Consider the following 13450-nt stretch of genomic DNA (forward strand, 5'->3'; position numbering starts at 1 on the left):
TTTGATATTAGTAATGTTAGGAGATTTAGGGGAAAAAAATCATATGATTATGTCTATAGATGCTGAAAAGGCATTTGACAAAATTCAGTCTCCATTTCTGATTTAATAAAAAAACAATAAAATGGCGATTGGTAGATTAACTATATATATCTATCTAAATGGAGAAATACATATACACACATATGTGCATATTTGTGTGTCATCATCCTCCAAACAATATCTTACATAATAAAGGAAGCATGAGAGGCATTCTCAGTGAAGTCAGGAATGAGACAGTGACACGTGTTTTTGGCACTAGTATTTAAAATAGTATTGGCAGTGTTAGCTAGCACAATTAAATAAGAGAAAAAATTAAAATGATAAGAATAGGAAAGGAAAAGACAATCTATGAATGGATAACTGGGAAATTCCAAGAAAATCTGTTAAAAAGTAATTACAAACAAAGTCAGAAGGGTAACAGGATATGAAATTAAAATATACAAAAAATAGCTTTAATAGACACAAAAATTAGTTAGAAAATATAGCGGAAAACAAGACCCCATTTACAATAGCAACATAAAGATAAAATAGGTACCTAGAGAAAAGTTAACAAGAAATATGCAAATCTTATAAGTTGTTCTATATATTTAAAGCAAACCCAAGTTGTTCTCAAGTTTTTAGAGAAAAATAAACAAGAAAGAAGCATCCAAAAAAACCCAGCACTTCTTATTTCAGGAAAAAAAAAAAACTGTTGGCATTTTTTCTTGGACTTATATTAAATCTATAAGCTAATTTAGGGAGAGTCTTACAAATCTTAGAAATTGAGAAGAAAAAGACCAGAACTCAATAGAAAAGTGAGCAAAGGGCATAAACATACACAACACAGAAAAAAGTACGTGTGATCCCTAGACACATGAGAAGATAGTCAACCAAGCTCATAACAAGTGGAGTTAGGTTAAAATGACACCAAGGTGTATTTCTCATCTCTCAGATTATCATCACCCAAAAGTTTGGTAATATACTCTTGTTGGTAAGTTTGTGGAAATAGGCACTTTCTTACATTTCTGGGGGAAGAGGGTGTAAAATGTACAACTCCTCTGGAAGGAATTTTGCAATATTTAACAAAATAACAGGTTGACTTTTCCATTTTTACCCAGCAATAGGAATCTTACGTATAAATCTGTATGAAATTTTAGAATCTTTCTGTAGCCACTGCATCATAGTATCAGCACATTCAGCGATGAGATCTTTTACCAAAAAAAGGAATCCAAGGACCCTTGTGCATTATATGGCACAAAAGTCATTAAATATTGTAAATCCTGCACGTTTCATTGCAACATGTTAGTTTTCTGAGCCCACACGCAGGTATTACCGTCATACACTTTTCACTTACATGAAATACAGTCTCATCACTGCTAGGCAACCTGCAAAGTCGTATATATTATCCATGTGAATCTGAACATGGTAGCAACAATTGTTGTTGCAACATATTTCTCTCTGTCAGGGCCTGGAGCATGTGCTAGCATTTAGATTTCATCTTGAGCTGCTGATGGAGAAGAAGTCGGATGCCAAGAATGCCAGATGAAACTTTTCTTCTCTATTTGTTTGTCCCAGAGGCAGAGGATGTTTTGAACTAGTGATGATTTGTAATATCTTAAATGGAGTGATCTTTGTACTTTAGTGCAGAACCAAATTTAGATAACTTTAACACACACAAAAAATGAGAAATAGATGGGTAACTCGACAATCTTAGCCGTAATTCATGCACAAGTACAACCTAGCTCCTGAGTGTAGGTGAAGCTGTCAGTGCCCTGCCTGTATTCCCTTGGTTCTTGCCAGTCCCTTGTGCTTTCTAGTCTGGCTTTTGGTCTCCTTCCATGAGTGAAGTTCAGCTTATTCCAGGAGCACCATCTAGTATACTTGATGCTCCAAGGTCCTATACTCTGAACTATAAGGCCCAACGTGAGTTGAGAAATTTTTACCATCCCAGTCTCACACGTGTAGTCTCAGTCTTGTCCCTGGATCATCTCACTTCCACTTCGTTTTAGAAAACCCTCAGTCTTAGAACATTCCTGGTGTGTCTTTGCTCCAGTCACATCAGAACATAATAGCCAAACATCAGATTATTTTCAAAATCTGGGTTTTTTAACCTTAAATTAGACCATGAGAGGGTTACCTACAATCCATTGTAGAAGGCTTTTCAAACCTGACTGTGCTTCAGAAGCATACATGGAGCTTTCTAAAATATACATGTGCAGGCTCCATCCCCAGAGATTCTGACTCGAGTTCACTTTTCTATCCTTGAAACTAGTATAATATCAGATATCTTTGCAGTAGCTCTAAATCTTAGTTCTAGCTATTCTGTGAGCAATAATTAGATTTATCACACATCCTCACCCACAAGGAAAGCAACAGTTTGGAAGTATGCTGCAATGAAAACAGATATGAAAAAGGAATTTTTCTTTAAAGGAAAGAGTCTGCGGAAGTTGAACTCAGCCTTTTCCATGATCTCAATGAACAATTTAGCTCTTAGGAGTCACAGCTTCCCAAACATCACTATTTTATATCTATATAACAAAAGGACTCATTGTGGTATTTTTCTAAGGACAAAGGAAAAAGTGGTATATGTTTTCACATCTTGGAGGACATAAAGTTGCTCACAGTATTGAAAAGGTAGTTTTTCCGGCTTCAAGGGTCCAAAGAGCTTAGAGCCAGTGTGGCTCAATATACCCATGCATCTCTCCTCTTCCTAGCCATCCCTGGACCAACACAATATCATGCTAAGAAGATGTTGGGGGAGAGTTAAGTCAACAAGAATCACCCTTCTCTGTTACACAGTTAACATCCTACACACTTTATCCAAAGTGGCACAAAACATAAATAGGAATAAAAATTTTTAATGCTTATAATTTTTAATAAGGGGGAGGAAGAGCAAATAATATTGCCTTTCAAATTTGTAGTTGCAGAACAGTGCAAGTTAAAAAAAAGTCAAGTGATTTTCTTAATGTCAAGGGAAAAGATCCAAGAAAAGAATCCACATTAATGAGAAATCTTATAGAATAAACTACTTTTCAAAAATTGAGAATATTCTTTAAAACTTTTAGATTGCCCTATAACCTGAAATTTTAATGACCAGAATTGCTTTGTGAAACCAAGTTCATCTTCACCTACACAATGTATAGCATTTTAGATCAGTTAATCTCTACATAGTCTACTTGTATTATAATTAATGTTTTCTTATAAGGTTATGTCAACTCAGTTAGTTTTTTCTAGAAATCTATTCATCTCAAGTTTATTTTGTTCCCTTGGGGAAAAAAGTGTTTTGCATTAGACTCATCTGTTATAAAAGGAATATTTTTAAAATAATTGAAGAAATAATTTATATCATTCTTACAACTTTAATTAGGCCTTCCAAAATGTTGCATGTAGCCAGACCACGGTCTCTCAACTGGCTTATGTTTCTGTGTTAGTCCACAGACAGGATTTTGAGGGGTTTATCTTTCCCTACTAAAAATCAAAAATCTTTTAGAATAAGTTAATCAAGTATATCCAAGAACTTGTGTGAAAGATTTGGGTGGTATGTCTCAAGTCATTAGTGTACCTCTTTCCCACTGCTTCTGTGCTCCTCTCCTTGGTGAATTTGCTTTCCCACCACAAGTCACTTAAGGAAAGCATTTATACCCTGACAAAGAGAGCTTCAAGGTCAATTTGTTAGTAGACAAAATTCTCACTCCTCCCTCCCTGTCTCTCCTTCTCTCTACCTATTTTTTATTCATTAGTTCATTCACGTGCTCATCCTAGATGCTATCATAACCAAGGAGGAGTATCTTGTTCCTAGACTCTTCCTCTATTTGCCAAGAAGGTAACAAACGTTGACAGAAGAGAAGCCACTTAAAACAAACACTCATGCAACTTTGGGTACTATTAATAAGATAATACTTTAAAAGAATACTTTTATCCAGACTATTTTATGTTATTACTACATTGGAGATAAAACTGGATAGAACTCACCTATCCAGATTCAACTGGAACTGAGTAATCATACCATATTTCTACTTTTTTCCCTTGACCACTCTTAGTAATTTCACTAGTGTTTTAAAAATTTCACACTCCATAACAGTTGAATTCCAAATTCTAAGGTCATCTGTGGTGGACAAGAAAAATCTTTTGATGAGAAAATAAACTTGTACATGGTATATAGAAATGTGAAATGTAATCTCTGGGTGGCAGCATGTATTCACCAGCAAAAAGTCCTTCTTAAGTAATGCCATTTCCTTTTTTTTTTTTTTTTTGGATTGTGAAATTGATGCGTCAGCAATATTCCATGGTACAGAGTGGCTTGGTCATTTGACAGCCCCTCTTCATGTACGTTTTGAACAGGTTATAAAATGTAGAATTGGTGATAATGTTATTAACTGGAATTGTGTATGACTGTGAACTAAATGCAAAAAAAAATATGGTTAATTAATGCACTGATGTCAATTTTTAAGACTTTCTTTAGTGAAGTTTCACAATGCGCTAGTCTTCTTATTAAACATTCTTTTTAATGCCTTGGAAACAGTATCCAAGCTTATAAAAATTACAACTAATATGAACTTTGAGGTATAGTGAATATACTAGATAACAGAATCAATACTCATTGGAAAGATGAAATCCGATAAAATTTTGCCAATATTAAGTCCTAAGATTATTAAAATTATATAAAAGAAATCAGAAAGTATAATATTACAAAGATCTTAGCATTATGGTTAATCCTAAATGCAATATGAGGCCAAAAAAAGTGGTATGACTGTTAAGGCATACAATTACAGGCTGCATTCATTGAAGCTTGGCATTGTTCACATCAAGAGACTTTTCCTGGGGCACTGTCTGCTGGTTAGACTAAACTTGTATTACACTCAGATCTAGGTGTCACACTCCAAGAGGGACACTGACATATGTGAGTATCAAAGAGAATCGGGGAAGGTAGACGGTAGAGAGTCTGGAAAGTATGTTATAAGAAAACACTGGAATGGCTTCGGGATATTTGGTTTGGAACCTAAAAGAACCTCAGTACATGGCAGCAGTGTTTGAATAATTGAAAGGCTGCCATGTAGGGGAAAGAGACTTTGTTTTGTTTGATTTGGAATAATTGCTATAAGGTATGGAGGCTAGTTGTTGGAATAAGGAAAGCTTTTCAATAAGAATTAGAACTATTCAACGAGGAACTGCTTGCTCACTGTTAATTCCCCATCTCTGATAGTGTTTACCCAGTTATCCAGTGTGAATGATCATCTATCAAGGGGTGTTGAGGAAGAAGTCCCCTCTGTTACTAAAAGCCTCTTAGAGCCTTCCAGTCCTTAAGAGTTTTCACTTCTACTTTTGGATACTTAGTGACTTAGGCAAACTATCAAGATGAGTGACTGCACTTTTGCTTTTGCATTTGGATTGATTTGACTGATTGATTGATTTTGAGTCACAGTATAGCATACCCAAATTGTTAAACAGGGCCTTTTATAAATGTTTTAAGTTGCAACTACTGATAACTACTTGGGTATACATTTTAATGAGGTTAGACAAATGTAACAATGTCATCTATGATATACTGTGGTCTGGATTGTAGGAAAGATAACTAATTTAAAACAAACCTAAAAACCATGTATAGAAATAAAATAACTTATAATGATAATTTGTTGAGACTTGTTTTTCACCATAGTTTTTCATACATCTGATACTTCGCAAACACTGCGTTGAAATGACACTCAGATTATTAACTCATGTTTGTGCTTCTATGAGTTATTTGGAGAGGCTCCAATCTTCTCAAGTGTATTTTCACTGATTTAAAAAAGTGACTTCATTTTCCAGTGAAAGATTTTTGTGTGAATTACAATGTGAAATTATTTATCACTATCAGAGAATATTATGCCTACATTATATTGATTTCTATTTATAATTAATATCTTTAAATTAAATAGCAAATATAATAATGTTAGCTGGTTTATCATTTATGTTCATTGCACTTTTTAGTGTAATATTGGCTTATTTCTCATTTAATCAACATTAAAAAGCAGTGGCCATTTTCTTTAAACTTTTTTTTTAATAAGAAAAGAGGGTAAAATGAAGGCAACAATAGTACTTGAATGTTTTGTTTTTTTTCGTTTTGTGTTATTATTGAGGGAGAAGGACCCATATTGCCTTGGCAGAGAACTTAATACAGCATTTATTTCCCCTACTACCATAAGTGCTTATTTTCAAAACAATTGAGAAATAACAGAAAATAAAGATACAACAAAAGTTTTTCGGAATTAAGTTAAAACTTTTAACAGAGGCCTTTAGGCATTCATTTTTTGACTAGATTGTATCCTCAACAATTTATTTTCACCAGGGGCAATGGGCAGAGTTGCCCTTATCCACACTTTTATTTTCTATGGTAATAGGGCCTTTGGGTGATGCCAGCTATATATTCCATAAATATAACTGTTATTGATGTAAGTGGAGTGGAGAATATAAAGCAGCATTCATTGTTGAAGATCTTATAATCTTTGTCACTCACCTAGACTTCTTGTTTACAGTCTCTGTGGACAAAGTTGAGGTTTTAGCATTAGTCTGACTGTGTATTTTTCTTTCTCTAAATTGTAGTCATTCCCTTGTGCATTCAGTTCTCCCCCTGAGGTTACATCTTTCATTTTACATTAGCAACTCACCATTTCAAATATTTATATATTCTGGTTAACAGCTATCTAGGGAAAAATAGTGTGTTGTATACTTACATCCTTCTTACCTGCTCCAATTTTTTATTAATTTTTTTATTTTTTGAGGCAATCGGGGCAGGAAACATGGCCTTCTTTTGTAATATCTGGAAGAATGTATTTTTAAAAATCGTCCTAAAAAGAAATTTGACCTGTTTAATTAATTTTAAATTTTAATAAAAGTTTAAAAGGAGCTTAATTTAAAATGTTTTTAATAGTCATGTGATTCAAAATAAGAAACTATGGAAACCTACACAGTGTAAAGCAGTCCTTCAATTCTTTTCTCACACATGACCAGTTCCCACTTTCCCCAGGTAGCTACTGTGAAAATTTTAAATGTGGCCTTACAGAGTTTTGTTTATGCATATACTTGCTACTAATATAGATATTTATCTTTCATTTATTCTAAAACTGACATTATATTATACGTACTATTCTGTATTTTTTAAACTCAGATCTTTCCATAACGATGTAGAGCACTTTTTCATTCTTTTTTATAGCTACATAGTATTCCATTGTGTTGATGTGCTATAAATGACTCAACTGGTCCCCTATTGATGGGTGCTCACATTGTTTCCCATCTTTCACTATTATGGTGCACAATGACTCACTTTAATTTTACACCCGCTTCACACTTGAGCAATGATATTTGTAGGATAAATTCCAAATAGGATTTAAAATTTTTTGATTTTCTTTTTAAGAAACAGGTTATTATTATTTCTTAAAGATTCTACAAGATGACACTAGCCCTTTCCCTCTTTTGCAACTTGGACATGTGGAATTAAAAAGTTTTCTGTCCATTTTTATAAGTGCCCAGACTAATCTTGCACACTTGTCTTCTATATCTGCTCTAGAGACTGGGCCTGCCAAAGCAGTACCACTGGCTGGGTTCAGCTGAGCTTTTACATTCTGAAACTATCTTTCTTCTTCACAGAAGTACTACTTTTACAAACTAACTCTCTGATGCTACATGTCTTCTTGAATTACCATTTCATTGTTTAAGAACAGGTCTCTTCTAAGCATGAGAGGAAGAGTTCTTTATTCTTTTACTAATTTGGTCAGCCAAAGAACAGCTTTTGGTGAATAAAAGATATTCTCATTTTAGCAAATGAAGGGGAAGTTCTATTCCCTCCAGTCCAATGCAAAATGTTGTTATTCCTTAAAAATGTTCTAAGTGCTCAAAGTGCTGGAAACTGTTCAGAACATACCACAGAACCCAGTTCCTCCCTACATTCAAAATGTTTACATTCTAAAAATGACAAGAGAGGGAAGGTTGGGAAGGTAGCTAGATCCGGAACAGATGGGCACATATGCCCTCTCTCCTTACCAAATGCAGTCCTATGGATGGCTCAACAGTTAATGTAGATTTCTCTTTACTAAGTTTTATAAGTAACTCTGCTGTGCACAGCCAAATGACTTGAAATGTGAAGATGTAATGCCTCTTTGCTGTGCCCTGCTGTTCAAATGTTCTCAGCTTTGACAATTTATCTTGCTGGAAAATGTCTTCAGAATGTCAGTCACTTCAGTTTCTATGCTTGCCATTTGCATGTTGCACACCTGCTGGTATCTTTAGTTGTGATCTATTGTTATTTTTCTGTGGGGGTGGGGAAGGTACAATATTGCATTTGCAGACTTGGAGTTCAGTTTGTGTGCTCTTTGGAAATGATTCTTATGAGCCCAGCTATTCTTTTTAACATCATGATCACCTACAAACAAATGTTTACTGAGAGCCTGGTGAAATTTTAGTGCTACATTAGCCACTTAGGAGACAATCATAGCTGAATGAAAAGACAAATTCTTTGTCCCAAAAGGATTAGGTCCCATATGAGGATACACATAGATATATAGGCACACAGATTGACAAAGGAATACTCACAAACAGTATCATCTGGGCAAACATAGGTGCAGATATTCCAGTTAATTAAAAATGTGTTAATAGTGGATGCATCTGATAAGGAGTGGGAAATGGGGTGGGGGGGAGCATAAAGAGGAATAACTTTGTGCCCTGTTTCCTTCTCTATTGTTTGTTTATTATTTCAATGAGCAGGCAATACCTTGTTTAATTAAAAATCACAGTTTAAAAAACAGTAATAAAATAATTTCATATAACATTGTGCCAATTAGGATAATTCTGGCTGCAAGTAATAGAAAACCCATTTTAAAATTAGTTGAAATAATAAAACATTTATTACTTGACCTAATAAAATCACACAGTAGGTTGGTGTCAGAGCTGGTTTATCCAGTGGCTCAATGATATCATCAGTGACTGAATTTCTTTCCCTTTTTCTGCTCTGCCATAAGAAGAGGTGCCCCATCAGGGTCATTGTAATGTTCAGAATCTGGAAAAAGGAAGAGGGTGCATCCTTCTGTGTCAGATTTTTCCCATGTCTCTAAAATCTTTCAATTTTGGAAAATTTCAAGCATACACCCTCCTCCCAGCTTTGACAATTGTCAACATTTTGCAGATCTGCTTCATTTATTCCTTTCCTCCACTTTTTAACCTTGACTATATTACAACAAATATCATATATTTAACCCATAAATTGTTCAGCATGCATTTAGTAAATATGGACTTTTAATGAGATAATATACTTTTATCACATGTAAAAGTAATAGTAATTCCTTAAAAACATTTACCTACTAATCTATGTTCAATTTTCCCCAACTATCTAAAGAAAAAAAAAGAATCCAGATAAGGTCCACACACTGCATTTGGTTGTTACATTTTTCTAAATCTATTTTTATCTATAATTGTCTCTCTCCATTTATTTTGTTGAAGAAACTGGATCATTTATCCTGTAGACTATCCATATACTGGATTTGGCTGATTGCTTCCTTGTGATGCATTAAACTTGATCCTCTTCCTCATATTTAAGGTATTTAAATATAAAGAGTTGAACAGATTCAGATTCACTTTTGCTTTACTTTGCAGGAATATTTCATAAGTGATACTGTGTACTTCCTAAAAGTTCAAATCAGAAGACAGTTAATATCTGGTTGTTCTACTGTTAGTGATATTATGATTCATCAGTGGATTCAGAAGTTGTCAGTAAGATCCATTCTTTATAAAGTTCCACATCAGCTTTTGCATAGTATTTTGGCATGCATTGGTACTTGTTGCCTAGATTCATTATTCTCTTGAAGGTTGCATTTATTAGTCGGAATTCTTGAATAAAGAAGATTTTTTCCTCATAAATGATTTAGTTACTCAAAGGAAAGAGAGAAAAAATGCTTGATACTTCCCTTCCATTTAAAAAATTTTTTTAATTTTCTCCTGACCTTTTTTAAGAGTGATAAAACTTGCACATCCATCCATCTTCAGAAGTTTCCCTTTACTTCTTATTGGCCACTTTGGTAGCACATGTCTATTCCTGAAGTGATCATTTGCAAGGGAAGTAGAATTATCACAATAGAATTGAATTAGACAAGCTTACCTTCTTGGGGTTGAATAGAAGCCCAGTTTTTTGAGGAGAAGATGCTGCTTTATATTTGAAAAAACTGAGTGCTGTTAGTAATGAAAAGGCAGAGAACTTGCCAGTGGGTAGGCAACTACAATGCCTGGTGGAACATAACTTTCTATATGTATGTCATTGTCACTCCTTATTTTTCGATCACTAACAAGCTAACTGAATTTACTAAACTAAACCTTATCCTTTACCTGTATACTCTGAGTACTCTTTAGTTTCCTTGAACCTTTATTTTTACGTCTTAACAAAATCCACTACAACTTTTAATGGCTGATCTACTTCCTTCCCTCTCTTTCAATGGCTTGCCATTGCTTTATGATCCCATGGCCTGACTCCTTCCCTGGGACCAATCTGAGTGCCACTGAGCTCTTGCTGTCTAAGCCACCTTGTTAGTATTTGAAACATTTATGTGAAGTTTAGGCATAGAAGAATACTATAAATATAATTTTTAGCATAGATGAGTGAAATTTCCAGAGTATAGGATTTTATCCCAAGTTACCTAACTTCAATGGTGGTTTCACTACTAAATTGATGCTCTCCTAATTACTGTGATCTTCTTTTCTAAACAACATGAGGGTGATGTCTTTTTTTCTTTTTTAATATTTATTTATTTATTTCTGGCTGCACTGGGTCTTTGCTGCTGCACGTGGGCGCGGGATTTCTCTAGTTGTGGCAAGCGGGGGCTACTCTGTTGCAGAGCACAGGCTCTAGGCGTGCGGGCTTCAGTTATTGTGGCATGCGGGCTCGGTAGTTGTGGCTCGCAGGCTCTAGAGGACTGGCTCAGTGGCTGTGGCACATGGGCTTAGTTGCTCCGCGGCATGTGGGATCTTCCCGGACCAGGGCTCGAACCCGCATCACCTGCATTGGCAGGCGGATTTTTAACCACTGCGCCACCAGGGAAGCCCCGAGGGTGATGTCTTGAATACCTAGGGTCAGCTTTTTCATTGGTTTGCTGGCATATTTGGAGTCATAAGAGATCAGACTAAGAGACTGATTATGGGGGCAATATGTGGGTGGGAAAAAATTAGGTCAGTCCAAAAGGAGAGTTCTCTGTTGGTTTTCTGAGAGATGAGGCAAAGAAATATAGTCTGGGGGAAAGCCAAGACCATATTCCAGAGACACAGGTATAAATACAAACTTAAAGTGTGAGGGGTGACTGTAATCGTAGAATTAATAACAGTCCGATGTCAGGAGAGTTGGGAGAATAATATCCAGCTAATTTTTATTGAGCATTTTGATGTTCCAAGCCATGTTCTAAGCACTCTACATATATTAACTTATAAGAACTTTATTGCCACTTTTTTTTTTTCAGATAAGTTTTAGGACAAATACTGTAGATTTCAACTATATGACTGAAAAAGGCAAAACTGTGGAGATAGTAAAAAAGAAATCAGTGGTTGCTAGGGGTTATGGGGAGGGAGGGATGAATATGTGGAGCACAGAGGAGTTTTAGGGCAGTGAAACTACTCTGCATGATACTATAATGGTGGATACATGTCGTACATCTGTCAAAACCCATAGAATGTACAACACCAAGGGTGAACTGTAATTTAAACTATACACTTTAGGTGATAATGGGGGAGGCTATGCATATGTAGGGACAAGGGGTATATGGAAAATCTCTTTACCTTCCACTCAATTTTGCCATGAACTTAAAACTTCCCTAAAAAATAAAGTCTATTATTTATTTTTTTAATGGAGTTTTATCATTCTTTGGGAGCTTCCTAAGGATTCTGAACATTAATTCCTGCTCTTGAGAGCTCATGGTTGGCCATCTTCTTTTTTCCCCAAGACCTGATTGTTCAGATTTTTAAAAATTCTATGAATTATCTTTTATCTTTCATTAAGTTACTTTTCATGCTTAAGTTAGACAGAGTGGGCTTCTATTGCTTGCAACCAGAGAACCCTAACTGCATACCCACACACACTGATCCATGTTTTATGGCTCATTTTTTGAAAAAACATTTGACTTACAAGCTGTAGTCACATCTTGGCCAAATGCAAGGAAGTTTTAAGGTTATTCAAAACCAGTTGAAATTTCAACACACTTTGAACATGACTTTTCAATGTTACCAAAGTGAAGTTAACTTCACTTTTTACAAACTCAGAACAGTAAGAGCATTAAAAGATATTTGTAATATTTGTAGGTAGACATACTGTTACATACTGTATATATTTGTGTCTATAAATTTTACCTATAAAATGACAATTTCATATGGTTCAACTTATTACACACATGAAAGAGAATCAATACTTTTCCTCTTGTTTTCATTTTTTAAATTTCTGCATTCTCAGGAGCAATATGTGTAGGCAACAGGATGGATGAAGGGGAACTCATGAAAATATAGGAAAAGAAGAAAGGGTGAAAGTAGGATTTGGGTAGGAAGAGGTCAAGAATGCTTGAAGAAATAGCCAAAAGAATGGGAAAGGTGAAGTGCGAAATGGAGAAAAAGGACATGTGCAAAGTTCAGGGTCTGGCACGCTCACCTGGCTTCTCTCTGCATTACCAGCATGCTGTTTAGTCTCTGCTCTAGGGATCTCCTCTTATAGGGTCCAGTTCTTAATATTTGCCTAGAGATATGCTAATTTCTAAGAGGAAACATGTTTTCAAGTAGGAACAAATGATACTTTTTTTCTTCTAAGTAATTATCAGTAAAAATTTCAAAGCCTGTTATGGATAACAACATGGTTACATTTACACCCTTTGCTGAGAGTCAAACATAGGCTAAGAACTCACTTAATCCTCCCAACAACCCAGTGTGCTAGGTTTTATCAGTCTGATTTTACAGATATGAAGTCTGTAATTTAAAGAGTTTAAATAACTTTCCCAAATCTTTCTGCTGGTTAGTATCTGAGTAGAACTGGAACCCTGGTCTGTATTTTCATGCCTACCTCTCTCACCAGTAGCTGCCTCAACAGCTTTTCTCTCTATCCTCTCCTTAAATCGAGGGGGATGCTCAAGAAGCAATGCTAGAATTTTTCAGAGTAAGGCAAAGAGACTATACATTTTCTTACGTTGTTTGTTCCTGTTATGTTTGCTTATGGATTTTTTTCATGATTCTAATCTTCACTGTTTTCAACTAATAACCTAATTAAACATTTACAACTTTACTATTTGTACCCCAGTGTTCTTGTTTTCTATGTATTTTGATAACTGTTTCATTTTTTACTTTAAAGTGGTAAATAAATGTATTCTGCGTTTCTCAACTTTTTTAGAACCACACGAAGCCCTTTTGGTAACAACATATCCTAGAGCAAACTGTCAGGTATTTATTT

This window comes from Phocoena sinus, chromosome 3, assembly GCF_008692025.1.
Source record: "Phocoena sinus isolate mPhoSin1 chromosome 3, mPhoSin1.pri, whole genome shotgun sequence".
Classification (NCBI taxonomy): domain Eukaryota; kingdom Metazoa; phylum Chordata; class Mammalia; order Artiodactyla; family Phocoenidae; genus Phocoena; species Phocoena sinus.